Here is a 14,300-nt window from a genome sequence, read left to right as displayed (position 1 = left end):
GAATGGATATGTGTAATGTGGCCAAATCATTTGAAGATGGTTTAGGTCATAATTGGCATGATGTATAAAATGAGCTAAGTATACAATATGGTTTGTAAAATGGAAACCCTAATACAATGAGGGTAATATCAATATAGGTTAAGAAGAGACATGAAGTAACATGCATGACCTTGGATAAGAAGGTTTTAAGGGTGCATTTATACCCTGCTAGATGTCCAAGGAAGATGTTAGTGTGTATGGATGTTTGAGGGTGACCAAAGGCTCGGAATATAGCCTACAAAAAGGTCCACATGGGTAGACACACGGGCATGTGTCTAGGTGTCTAGGCCGTGTGTGACACACGGTCAGTCGCCATGGGGGTGTTGTACGGCCGTGTGTCCCCTGCACCTAGAATTTTAGGTTAGAATGTATGGTAGTAAACACACAGGTGGAGATATGGCAGTGTGTCTCAACCGTGTGGAGGACACGGCCTAGCACACGGACGTGTGCAATGGCCGTGTGCCTCTAAATGAATGATGACGTCATAAACAGAATGTCTAGGTTTTTGCACACGGGCTATAACACAGGCGTGTTGTGGCCATGTGAGGGACACGGGCATGTGCTCGGCCGTGTGAAAAACCCCTATAAGTTCGAAATGAAAAATAATTCCACATGGGTGAATGACAAGGGCGTGTCCAAAAGCACACGGGCGTGTGTATTGCCTCCACACGGGCGCGTGAGGCTTAAACCTAGAAAATTTTCTAAAATTTTCTTAAGTTCTCAGTTTAATCCCGGACTGCTTTTAACGCATGTTTTGGACCTCGTAAGTCCATAATAGAGACAATGTGATTTTGTTTGATTGGTTTTAAATTGGAAATGAAATTTTATAACCCATTTTCCCGAAATGTCCATGTTTGTGTTTGGTAATGCCTAGTGCCACGTCCCAGTCTTGAGTACGAGTAAAGGGTGTTACATTGGGCTGCTTACACAAGCTGACAAGTACCCGTAACACATGCGAGGCTACCCAGCCATCGGTAGGATGTACAAGACCAGCACCTGGATTCACATATCACATTTACACTTATATCCATGAGCTCATATCAACATAGTTCCTAGTGACATGTCACATTGTATCCTAAACTATTCCCGTGGTTCAAACGGGATTTTCTCGATATCTCATGTTTATTGAATTCATTCACAATCTCGTGCTCATAGATTACAACATCATTCACACACTTGACGTAATAAGTAATCATATAAACTCATACATTAATAAAATATTAAAAACGTGATATATCATTGCAACATTTACACATGAACTTACCTATGGTAATCGAGCCTAATCGTCGTATACTTTATTCTTCCATCGATCAAGACCCATATCACGTTTTTCTTGATCTATAATGTCAAATTTAACTTGTTTATTAATCTCATTATTCAAATCAATCGATAATTCATGCTTTTGTAAAATTATCTTTTTACCCCTAACTTTTTACTTATTTACAATTTAGTCCCTAGGCTCGTGAAAATGAAATGCATGCATTTTCTTTGTTACCCAAGCCTAGCTGAGACTATAACATGCTCATTTCTGCCCACATTTTCCTTTATTTCACATTTTTAGTACCCAATTTTACACTTTTACAAACAAGTCCCCTTTTTAGGTGTTTTCACAAAAAATCACCTAGTAAACATTCATATTCCTCCATTAATAACAAAATACATGCATGTTACACATGGATCAAATTTCATACACAAACCCTAGCTCAAAATATAGCTAGAAATGGGTAGATCATGCTTCAAAGACTTCAAAATACAAAGAAAATTAAAAGCGGCGCTATGGAGCACTTACAATCAAGCTTGGAAATGTTGAACAAAACCCTAGCTATGGCTATTGAGAAATTTGGCTAGCACTTGGAGAATATGGACACAAATTTTGCTATAATTTTCCATTTCTATTCTTTTAATTACCAAATGACCAAAATGCCCTTAGGGTCTTTATATCAAATTTTTCTTATGCATGTCTATTTTTGTCCAAAATGATAGAAATTGGTCAAATTTCTAATCAGGACCCTCTAATTCATAATATAAATCAATTTCATGCTTAAATGTCCTAGAATGAAAGTTTTAAATCTTATTCAATTTGGTCCCTAAAATTCAATTAGACATTTTATGCATAGAATTTCTTCATAAAACTTTCACACAAGCATGCAATCATATCATAGACCTCAATTCGGATTTGTGGTCTTGAAACCACTATTATGACTAGGCCTTAATTCGGGATGTTACAAAATTAAATTTCAAAAATTAAGTGCAGACTTCACACTATTTGGGCACACACCCATGTCCTACACCGTGTCCCTCACACGGCCGTGACACACGGCCGTGTCTCTGCCCGTGTGTTTACTACAGGGCATTTTGTTTTACCTAATTATGGTGCAGGGGACACACAGCCAGATCACACGCCAATAGGATAGACCGTGCGTCACACATGGTCTAGACGCACGCCCGTGTGCCTACCTGTGCGGACAACTTTGAGGCTATTTTCCAAGCCTTTTGTCACCCTTAATAACACATGCACACTTACACATCTCAATGACATCCTACATAGCATAATTGAGCAGCATAATTGAGCACTTACACATTCATAACAAGGCTCATGCATATAAACTTCTTCTCAACTTATACTTGCTTAAGACTTCATATTTTATTTAGACCTAGCTTACCAAATTCACATGCAATATGAAATATCAAATTTATTTCCATTACATACATTCATGCCTTAGTTGTTATTATGCTATTTACTCACACTTCCATCATCAGACATCCATCATCATATCTAATTCATCCATGCTAAATGAATTTAACCACAACATGAGTGACCATAGCACATGCATGCAAATATGAATAAGATTACATCCCCATAATTAATATGAGCCATATCTCATAGCCATATACAAAATGAACTATCAAATCATTAAAAGCCAACACATTTGGCTAACCCAATATGACATATAACAAAAATACCAAGTCCCTATAAATGCCATACTCAAAATACTTAAATTCACTATACCTAAAAGATTAGTTGATAGTGTGATTCGAGCTCTGCCGTCCTTCGATCCCCGAGCTAGCTTGGAGACACTATAGAGGAATGGAAAAGAAAGGGGAGTAAGCATAAGGCTTAGTAAGTTTGCATGTAAATAATTAACAACATTAACCATACATTATGCACATAACATAATAATATTTATCATAATGTCATCAATTATCATAGTTACATTTAAAGTCATGTCATTTGCATAATGTACAATACATGATCATAATTCATTCATTCACATCTTACCGAGGTCTCATTGATTCATAATCTCAATATTTATGAGCTTTGTGTACATACCTGTACCCTTTCAACCTGATCATACCTTGTCATCTCTTTGACATAATCTTTGGATTACCCGTTGAACCACTTGGAATTACTAAAGGATACTCGGGAATTCTCATAAACATAGTAAGATGCCAATGCCATATCCCAGATATGGTCTTATATGGGATCAAATGTCAATGCCAATGCCATGTCCCAGACATGGTCTTACATGGGATCACACATAACCCTAATGTCACGACATTTGTATCCTAACTATTCCTAAGGTTCAACGAGGATTTTGAAGTATCGAACTCATCGAATTGTCACCGAGTCTTCATTAATTAAATCCACAAGGACAATTATACAATTCATGTGACATTAAAGCATTAAATACATAACAATGTAACGTTGCACTATTTGATTTAGTCCACAATCTTGTTCTTTCCTCAGTTTAGGTCTGGACTCTATTTTTCTTGATCTATAATAGAAAACTTCACTTATTTAATTATCATATTGTTCAAAATAGTCCATAAATCATACTTTGGCAAAATTACAATTTTTCCCCTCAATTTTCACATAATTTCAAATTAGCCCCTAGGCTTGTAAAATGAAATGTGTTCATTTTCTTTGCTACCCAAGCCTAGCCAAACTTATATCATGCTTATATCAGCCCACATTTTCTTCCAAATCAGATTTTTAACCACCTATTTTACAACTTTTACAAAAAGTCCTTTTTAGGTGTTTTCATTAAAAACCACTTAGTAAAAGATGTTTCTCATGCATCAAACTTTCATATTCCTCCATTAAACACCAAAACTCATGCGTGTCACAGATGGGTAAGTTTTTGAACAACCCTAGCTCAAAATAATGGTACAAATAGCTAGATTATGCTTCAAGGATTTCAAAAACGTAAAGAAAATTAAAAACGGGGCTAGGGAGTACGTACAATCGAGCTTGGAAGTTGAAGAAAAACCCTAGTTATTTCTCATTAAGAATTTCGGCTAAGGAGGAGGAAGATGGACACAATTTTTGACTTATTTTTCCCTTTTGAATCTTTTATTAACCAAATGATAAAAATGCCCTTAAGGCCTTTCTTTCTAATTTTTCCTATTCCTGCCCATTTTTTTTCCATAAACATAGAAATTAGGCAAATTGCTATTTAAGGACCTCTAATTAACATTTCATGGAATTTTCATGCTTAAAGCTTCTAGAACTCATATTTTGTAACTTTTGCAATTTAGTCCTAGATGTCAAATTGGACACTTTATCCATAAAATTTCTTCATGAAATTTTCACATAAGCATGTATTTATATCATATACCTCATAAGAATCATAAAATAATTATTTCTACATAAGATTTTATGGTCTCGAAACAACCATTCCGACTAAGTCCTAATTCAGGATGTTACAACTCTCCTCACTTAATGGTTTTCATCCCCAAAAATCTTATTAGCGAAGAGGTTTGGGTATTGGTTTCTCATGTTTTCCCAGTCTCCCATGTAGCTTCTTCAACCCCATGTCTTTACCATAATACTTTCATAAGAGCAATACTTTTGTTTCTCAATTGTTCGACTTCCTGAGCCAAAATCTTAACCGGTTCTTTGCCATAAGTCATATTCGGTCGAATCTCAACCTCTGTTGGTGAAATCACATGTGAAGGGTCTGATCGGTATCGGCTTAACATAGACACATAGAATACATCATGGATTCTTTTCAACTCAGGCGACAAAGCCAACCGATATGCTACCGGCCCTATCTTTTCAGTAACCTTATATTGTTCAATAAAATGTGGAATCAGCTTGCCCTTCATGCCAAATCTGAGGACTTTCCCCCATGGAGATACTTTCAGGAATACCTTATCACCACCTGAAACTCAATCTCCTTCCGTTTCAAATCCGCATAGGATTTCTATCTATCTGAAGCTGCTTTCATAAAATCACGAATAATCTTCACTTTCTTTTTGGTTTCTTTGACTAAATCAACTCCATGAATCTAATTTTCTCTAACTTCAGTCCAATCCAAAGGCGTTCGGCACTTATGCCCATACAATGCTTCGTAAGGGGCCATTTTCAAACTCGACTGAAAACTGTTGTAATAAGCAAACTCCACCAATGGTAAATACTTTTCTCAACTACCTTCGAACTCAAGAACACAACACTGTAACATATCTTCAAGAATTTGAATTACCCTTTCGGATTGACCGTTAGTTTGTTGATGGAAAGCGGTACTAAAATTCAACTTTGTACCTAAAGCCTCTTACAACTTCTTCCAAAATCATGAAGTGAACCTCGGATCTCTATCCGATATAATCAATAAAGGTACTCCGTGCAACCTTACTATTTCAAAAATATACAACTCGGTGAGTAGTCGGTATGTACTAGTATAAAGTGAGCCGACTTATTCAATCGATCTACAACAACCCATACAGCATCTTTCTTTCTCAGTGTCAAAGGCAAACCCATCATGAAATCCATAGTAATACAGTCTCATTTCCACTCGGGGGCCATTACAACCTGAAGTAAGCCTGAAGGTACTTCGCGTTCGGGTTTTACTTGCTAACAAATCAGACATCACGAAATAAACTCTGAAATATCTCTTTTCATATTTGGCCACCAATACAATTTCTTCAAGTCATTGTACATTTTCGTACTACCCGGATGTATAGACAAACAACCACTATGTACCTCATGCAAAATCTTCTGAATCAACTCGGTATTTGAGGAATATAAATCCTATCTTGGAACATCAAGCAACCATCGGAACTAATCTGAAACTCTGATTCAATACTTGACTCACACTGAGCTCTCTTATCTTGCAGTTCACTGTCACTTTTTTGAGCTTCATAAATCTCTTGGACAAACATCAGTCTAGCTCTCAACTCAATTAGAATCGAACCATCATTTGATAAACCCAACTGAATGTTCATAGCCCTTACAGCAAATAACGACTTTCTACTCAAAGCATCGGCGACCACATTCGCCTTTCCCTGCTGATAATCAATCACCAGCTCATAATCTTTTATCAACTCTAGCCACCTCCGTTGTCATAGGTTCAAGTCCTTTTGAGTCATCAAGTACTTTAAACTTTTATGATTAGTGATTACTCGACATTTCTCACCATACAAATGGTGTCTCCAAATCTTCAATGCGAACACAATTGAAGCTACCTCCAAATCGTGGGTCGGATAATTTTTCTCATGTGGCTTCAGTTGCCTCAAGGCATAAGCTATCACCTTACCTTTTTGTATAAGTACACAACCCAATCCATTCAAAGATGCGTCACTAAAGACCACAAATTCTTTTCCCGATTCAGGTTGCACTAAAATCAGTGCCTCGGTCAATAATGCCTTTAGTTTCTCAAAACTCTATTGGCATTTTTCTATCCATTCGAACATGATATCTTTCTGTAACAACTTCGTCATCATAGTAGAAATCATGGAGAATCCTTTCACAAACCGTCTATAATAACTGGCCAAGCCTAGAAAGCTTTCAACCTCAGTTACATTCCTCAGCGGTCCATTCAACAATAGCCAAAATCTTACTCGGGTCAACTCTAATATAATCACCAGAAACAATGCGGCCCAAAAACCCAACTTCTAGAAGCCAAATTCACTCTTACTGAACTTGGCATACAACTGCTTGTCTCTCAAAGTTTTCAAAACCGTTCTCAAGTGCTCGGCATGCTCGGTTTCATCACGAGAATAAATCAGGATATCATCAATAAAAACAACCACAAATTTATCCAAGTATGGTCAGAAAATATGATTCATTAAATCCATAAATACAATAGGCGCATTCGTTAAACCAAAAGGTATAACTAAAAATTCATAGTGACCATACCTCGTCCGAAATGCAGTTTTCGACACATCGGACTCCTTAACTCTCAATTGGTAATAACCAGACCTCAAGTCTAACTTTGAAAACACTGTGACTCCCTTCAATTGATTAAATAAATCATAGATTCTTCATAAGGAGTACCTGTTCTTTATGGTTACCTTATTGAGTTGTCGGTAGTCTATACACAATCTCATTGAACTATCCTTCTTCTTCACACATAGTACCGTCGCTCCCCACGGAGAAAAACTAGGTCTCACAAAACCTTTGTCCGTTAACTCTTGTAATTGAATTTTCAACTGCTTTAACTCCTTCGGAGCCATCCTATACAGAGCGATCGAAATAGGTGCAGTACCAGGAACTAACTCAATATGAAACTCAACTTCTCTAATAGGAGGCAATCTTGGCAACTCTTCCAGAAACATATCCAAATACTCACTTACTACCTGCACTGATTCAATTTTCAACTCAGACTCTTTTGTATTCAATACGAATGCAAGATAAGCTTCGCAACCCTTTCTCATACATTTCTGTGCCGTCATAGAAGACATCACTACAGACAAGCTATTCGATTTATCAGGTTCAACCCGAAGAATATCACCACTTTCACATTTTAATTCAATGATTTTCCTTCCACAGTTTACTACCACATCATGCATGGTCAACCAATCCATACCAAGTATTATATCAAATTCATCAAACGAAAAAAGCATAAGATTAGCTGGGAAACAATAACCTCTAATCATCAAAGGGCAATTCTTACATACTTTGTCAACTAACACATGCTTGCCCAGAGGGTTTGACACTTTTATCACAAATTCTATAGACTCAACAGGCATATTCATGCTAGACACCAATTTCACACAAACATATGAATGGGTAGATCCTGGGTTAATCAAAGCAACAACATGGTAACATAGAGAGAAAAAGTACCCGTAATCACATCCGGAGACGAAGCCTCTTCATGAGCACGAATGGCATCAGTCCTCGCAGGTGCTCTACCTTTGGGCCTCACAGTTGGATCTCTAGGTGCACCCTTGCTACTTGCTCAATTTCCCAAATTTCTTTTTGGCCTCCCTCGAGAAGCAATATTACCCGATCTTGCATTCAAAAATTTCTGTTTTTCAACCCTTTCGGGGCAATCTCTAATGTAGAAATCTTGGGAACCACACTTAAAACAAGCTCCATCATTAACCCGACACTCACCGAGGTGATGTCTACCACAATGTGAATACTCTAATCTACTCGGTCGGGCGTTACCAACACTAGCAATTGAAGTAATCTAAGCCTTTGAAACCGAGTACTGTTTACCTTTATCTCTATTTGAGTACCCAACTGAAGCACTCGATCGAGTGTTAAACTCTCTCAGTTTCTTAGATAAGGACTACAGTGACTTACTCCTATGTCTCTTCCTCGAATCTCAAGACTCAAACTCAACTTTTCTTTTCTCTTTAGTCAATTCCTCGGCCTTGCAAGCTCTCTCAACCAGTATAACAAACTCTTTTAATTCTAGGGTGCCAACCAGCAATTGGATGTCTTCATTTAATCCATCATCAAACCTCTTACACATGATTGCCTCAGTCAATACACACTCCCGAGCATACTTGTTAAGTCGCACAAACTCACGTTCATATTCTGTTAAAGACATTCAACCCTATTTCAACTCAAGAAATTCTTTTCGCTTCTAATCGATAAACCTCTGACTAATGTACTTCTTACAAAACTCCTTTTGGAAAAATTCCCAATTAACTCTCTCCCTTGGTGCAACCGACACAAGAATGTTCCACCACTGATAAGTCGAGTCTCTTAGGAGTGATACTACACACTTCATGCATTCCTCAGGTGTGCATAATTATTCATCAAATACCCTGATGGTATTCTCGAGCCAGAGCTCTGCCCTTTTGGGATTATCATTTATACTAGCTTGAAACTCTTTGGCTTATTGCTTTTGAATTTTATCCACTGGAGGTCTATTAAGCCTCATAAAATCCACACCATGAGGTGCTATAGAATAGGCTGAGGAATAGATGGGGGTGGAGAGGGTTGAGCATTTGGGTTCGTTCGAACGAACTCCGTATACCAGACATTCATCATATGGAGAAAGACTTCTCTAGCCTCATCTCCTCCTCCCTGACTCGCGGTCATGGGTCTACTTTCAACTGGCACTACCCCTTGAGTGGGAGCTGATGCATTACTTTCTACATCATCAGGTTCAACTTGATTGGGATCCATTACTACATGAAAACACGATTTAAAAAGAAACAGGAGTCATCACACTATCATAATTCATTTATGGCATGTATAGCTAGACTTGTACACATGCTACGTTAGTATGAGAATTGACTAAATCGTGGCTCTGATACCACTAAATGTAACACCCCTTACCCATATCTGACGCCAGGACAGGGTTTGAGGCGTTAGCAGACTAAAAAATAAACATTCACACAAAACTGGGCCATAAAATTTCATTCAATTTAAAACCATTCATACGCATGCATATCGTCCCTTATATGGGCCTACGAGGCTCAAAACATATATTGGGTGTGGTTCGAGACTAAACCGAGAACTTTTAGAACTTTGACAACACTTAGAAAATTTTCTTAATTTAGGGAGTTACACACCCGTGTGGGTAAGCCGTGCGGTCGCACACGCCCATGTGGCATGGGACACGCCCGTGTCCTCACCCCATGTAACTCTTTGTTTATGACGTTATCAACATAATTAGGGTCATAAGGCCAAGTTATCTGCCCATGTGCTTAGGCCATATGGCAAATTAAATTTCAAAAATTAAGAGCAGACTTCACACGGCTTGGGCACACGCCCATGTCCTGCGGCCGCGTCTTTCACATGGTGGAGACACACGGCCATGTCTCTGCCCGTGTGTTTACTATGGGGCATTCTGTTTTATCTAATTAGGGTGCAGGGGACACACAGCTGGATCACATGCCTATGGGGTAGACCGTGCGTCACACACAGTTTAGACACACGCCCGTGCACCTACCTATATCGACAACTTTGAGGCTATTTTCCAAGCCTCTTGTCACCCTTAATAACACATTCACACTTACACATCTCAATGACATCCTACATAGCATAATTGAGCAGCATAATTGAGCACTTACACATTCATAACAAGGCTCATGCATATAAACTTCTTTTCAACTTATACTTGCTTAAGACTTCATATTTTATTTAGACCTAGCTTACCAAATTCACATGCAATATGAAATATCAAATTTATTTCCATTACATACATTCATGCCTTAGTTGTTATTATGTCGTTTACTCACACTTCCTTCATCAGACATCCATCATCATATCTACAATTCATCCATGCTAAATGAATTTAACCACAACATGATGACCATAGCACATGCATGCATATATGAATAAGATTACATCCCTATAATTAATATGAGCCATATCTCATGGCCATATACAAAATGAATTATCAAATCATTAAAAGCCAACATATTTGGCTAACCCAATATGACATATAACAAAAAGACTAAGTCCATATACATGCCATACTCAAAATACTTAAATTCACTACACCCAAAAGATTAGTTTGATAGTGTGAATCGAGCTTCGATGTCTTTCGATCCCCGAGCTAGCTTGGCGGCACTATAAAGGAATGGAAAAGAGAGGGGAGTAAGCATAAAGCTTAGTAAGTTTGCATGTAAATAATTAACAACATTAACCATACATTATTATACACATAACATAATAATATTAATCATAATGTAATCAAGTATCATAGTTACATTTAAGCCATGCCATTTGCATAATGTACAATAAGACTCATGATCATAATTCATTCATTCACATCTTACCGAGGTCTCATCGATTCATAATCTCAATATTTATGAGATTTGTGTATGTACCTGTACCTTTTCAACATGATCATACCTTGTCATCTCTTTAACATAATCTTTGGATTACCTATTGAACCACTTGAAATTAGTAAAGGATACTCGGCAATTCTCATAAACATAGTAAGATGCCAATGCCATATCCCAGATATGGTCTTACATGGGATCACAAATCGAAGCCGATAGCCCAGCTATAGTCTTACACTATGTCTCATATCAATGCCAATGCCATATCCCAGATATGGTCTTACATGGGAACAGATGGCGATGCCAATGCCTTATCCTAGACATGGTCTTACATGGGGTCACACATAACCTTAATGTCATGACATTTGTATCCTAACTATTCCTAAGGTTCAACTGGGATTTTGAAGTATCGAACTCATCGAATTGTCATCTAGTCTTCATTAATTAAATCCACAATGAAAATTATACAATTCATGCAATATTAAAGCATTAAATACATAATAATGTAATGTTGCATTATTTACACACAAACTTACCTCGGTACCAAAAATATGGCTACTATTCGATTTAGTACACAATCTTGTTCTTTCCTCGGTTTAGGTCCGGACTCCGTTTTTCTTGATCTATAATAGCAAACTTCACTTATTTAATTATCACATTGTTTAAAATAGTCCATAAATCATACTTTGGAAAAATTACAATTTTTCCCTTCAACTTTCACATAATTATAAATTAGCCCCTAGGCTTGTAAAATGAAATGTGTTCATTTTCTTTGCTACCCAAGCCTAGCCAAACTTATATCATGCTTATACCAGCCCATATTTTCTTCCAAATCAGATTTTTAACCACATATTTTACAACTTTTACAAAAAGGTCATTTTTAGGTGTTTTCATGAAAAACCACTTAGTAAAAGATGTTTATCATACATCTAGTAAAAGATGTTTATCATACATCAAACTTTCATATTCCTCCATTAAACACCAAAACACATGCATGTCAGACATGGGTAAGTTTTTGAACATGAACCCTAGCTTAAAATAATGGTAGAAATAACTAGGGAGTACTTACAATCGAGCTTGGAAGTTGAAGAAAAACCCTAGCTATGACTCCTTGAGAATTTCAGCTAAGGAGGAGGAAGATGGATGCAATTGTTGACTTATTTTCCCCGTTTTATTCTTTTATTAATCAAATGACAAAAATGCCCTTAAGGCCTTTCTTTCAAATTTTCCTATTCATGCATAAAAAAATAAATTAGGAAAATTTCTATTTAAGGACCTCCAATTAACAATTCATGGAAATTTCATGCTTAAAGCTTCTAGAACTCACATTTTGTAACTTTTGCTATTTAGTCCTAGATGTCAAATTGGACACTTTATCCATAAAATTTCTTCATGAAATTTTAAATTAAGCATTCAATTATATCATAGATCTCATAAGAATCATAAAATAATTTTTTCTACTTCGGATTTGTGGTCTCGAAATCACTGTTCCGACCTGGCCCTAGTTTGGGATGTTACATCCAACCGCCCCTGAGCAACTTAAAAAAAACTTTAAATTGTCTCTAAATACTTTTAATTGTCCTAAAATTGTATTATTGTTTTTATAAAAAAAAATTAAAATTTTAAATTATGGTAAAACTCCAACTTATCTCAACCCAAACAAACCTATTTTCAACCAACGATCTTCAAGCACTTTTTTTTTTATATAATTGAGGCAAGTGCCTATTTCCACTCAATGACTTGGAATGATCTCTAATCATAATATGATTAATTTGATTTAAAGAATATTAATATATTGTAAAATAAAAATTTTCATAAAATAAAAAATTCTGTTCAAGTTTAAAAGTGCTTTGGTAGCACCTCTTGTTCATATCGTACATAGAAACAAATGAAGGGTTTTACAAAATGATAATATGACAAATTGTGCTATGTGGCATCCAACTATTAGTCTAAGTGTCAAACATTTTCATATTTTAATATTGTTAGAGGGACCTAACCCACAATTAGAAACCTCAAATTTTAGAAATAAAAATCAAGGTTAACCATTATTATATAAAATAAAGATAAAAAATGTTGAAAGAAAATTTGTTGAATTCTTTTATTATTTTTATTTTTATTATTTTCTAAATCATGAATTTTATTAATAAGAGAGGTAAAGGAAGGTATAAGGAAACATTTCCTAAACAGAACCTTGCCTCAATAACCTGTTGATAACTAGGCATAAACCAACAAATCATAAACACCAGAAAGGCATAGAGTAGTAACAACGATTAAACTCGCTTCAAGTTCTTAGTAACAAGGATTGACACTAAAAAGCTAAGATCTTTGATCATTGCAAATTTGAAATCATGTTTATAAAAGAAAAACAAACAACAATCACCATAGTTGATATTTTGAAATGAAAGGAAGAGTTTTTCTTTTTTTACAAACAGCCAATAAAAGGGAAAGCTTGATATCAGATTCCTGAATGTTTTAATTTTCAAGTGCAATCATTTGTTAGGTGACACCAATAAAAATATTTTTTAAATAAAAAAATAGGATAATATCGCTAACCAGTCAGTCGACACCGATATTCACGGTAGATATCATCTCATTTTCCTATTAATCTATTTTTTTACCTTATTTTCGTATTAAATTAATTTTTTAGTATTTCTTTTATAAAAAAAAAACCAACAAACAACACATGACTTGGCTGTCCTGGGGAGATAGTGCTTGAGCACATGGGTTGTTGCTTGGCCTAGTGCGTGTTTGAAAGCTGTGGTCTTATCTCTGGTAGTTTCATTTTCCTTGTACATATAATTTAAGTGTACAATATTGTACCAATTATACGATTCCTGAAGCAATGTCTAATGCGTATGGTCCTTTAATTAGGTTGTTTTTTTTTTGGGACAATTTCTGCTGAAATATAAAAAGAAGATAGAACATAACTCAAATGCGAAGGCCAAGTGCCTTTGAATTTGATCTGAGTCAATAATATGTTGGTTGTTGTTATTATTATTATTATTATTATTATTTAGAACAGGCATGTGTTGGTCACTGCCATAATGCAAAAGCTTTGGTGCAAATGGCACGAAAATGGCACCAATTGTGTTGCTTTACGGGCTGTCCATCTGATTAGTCTGGTTTGCCTGTCTTCCAGTCTTTCTAGTAATAGTGACCATGACTCTCGCATAATAGAATAACTTAAATACCTCATACAACATAATGTAATATAAAAAGTAACACAAATATAACTACACATGGTAAACCTTAAAATGGAAAATTTCTATTTTAATCCCTCAAAATTTACA

The sequence above is a fragment of the Gossypium hirsutum genome, chromosome A03 (genome assembly GCF_007990345.1).
Source record: "Gossypium hirsutum isolate 1008001.06 chromosome A03, Gossypium_hirsutum_v2.1, whole genome shotgun sequence".
Classification (NCBI taxonomy): domain Eukaryota; kingdom Viridiplantae; phylum Streptophyta; class Magnoliopsida; order Malvales; family Malvaceae; genus Gossypium; species Gossypium hirsutum.
The sequence above is the reverse complement of the archived record's forward strand: the minus strand, read 5'-3'. Positions refer to the sequence as shown.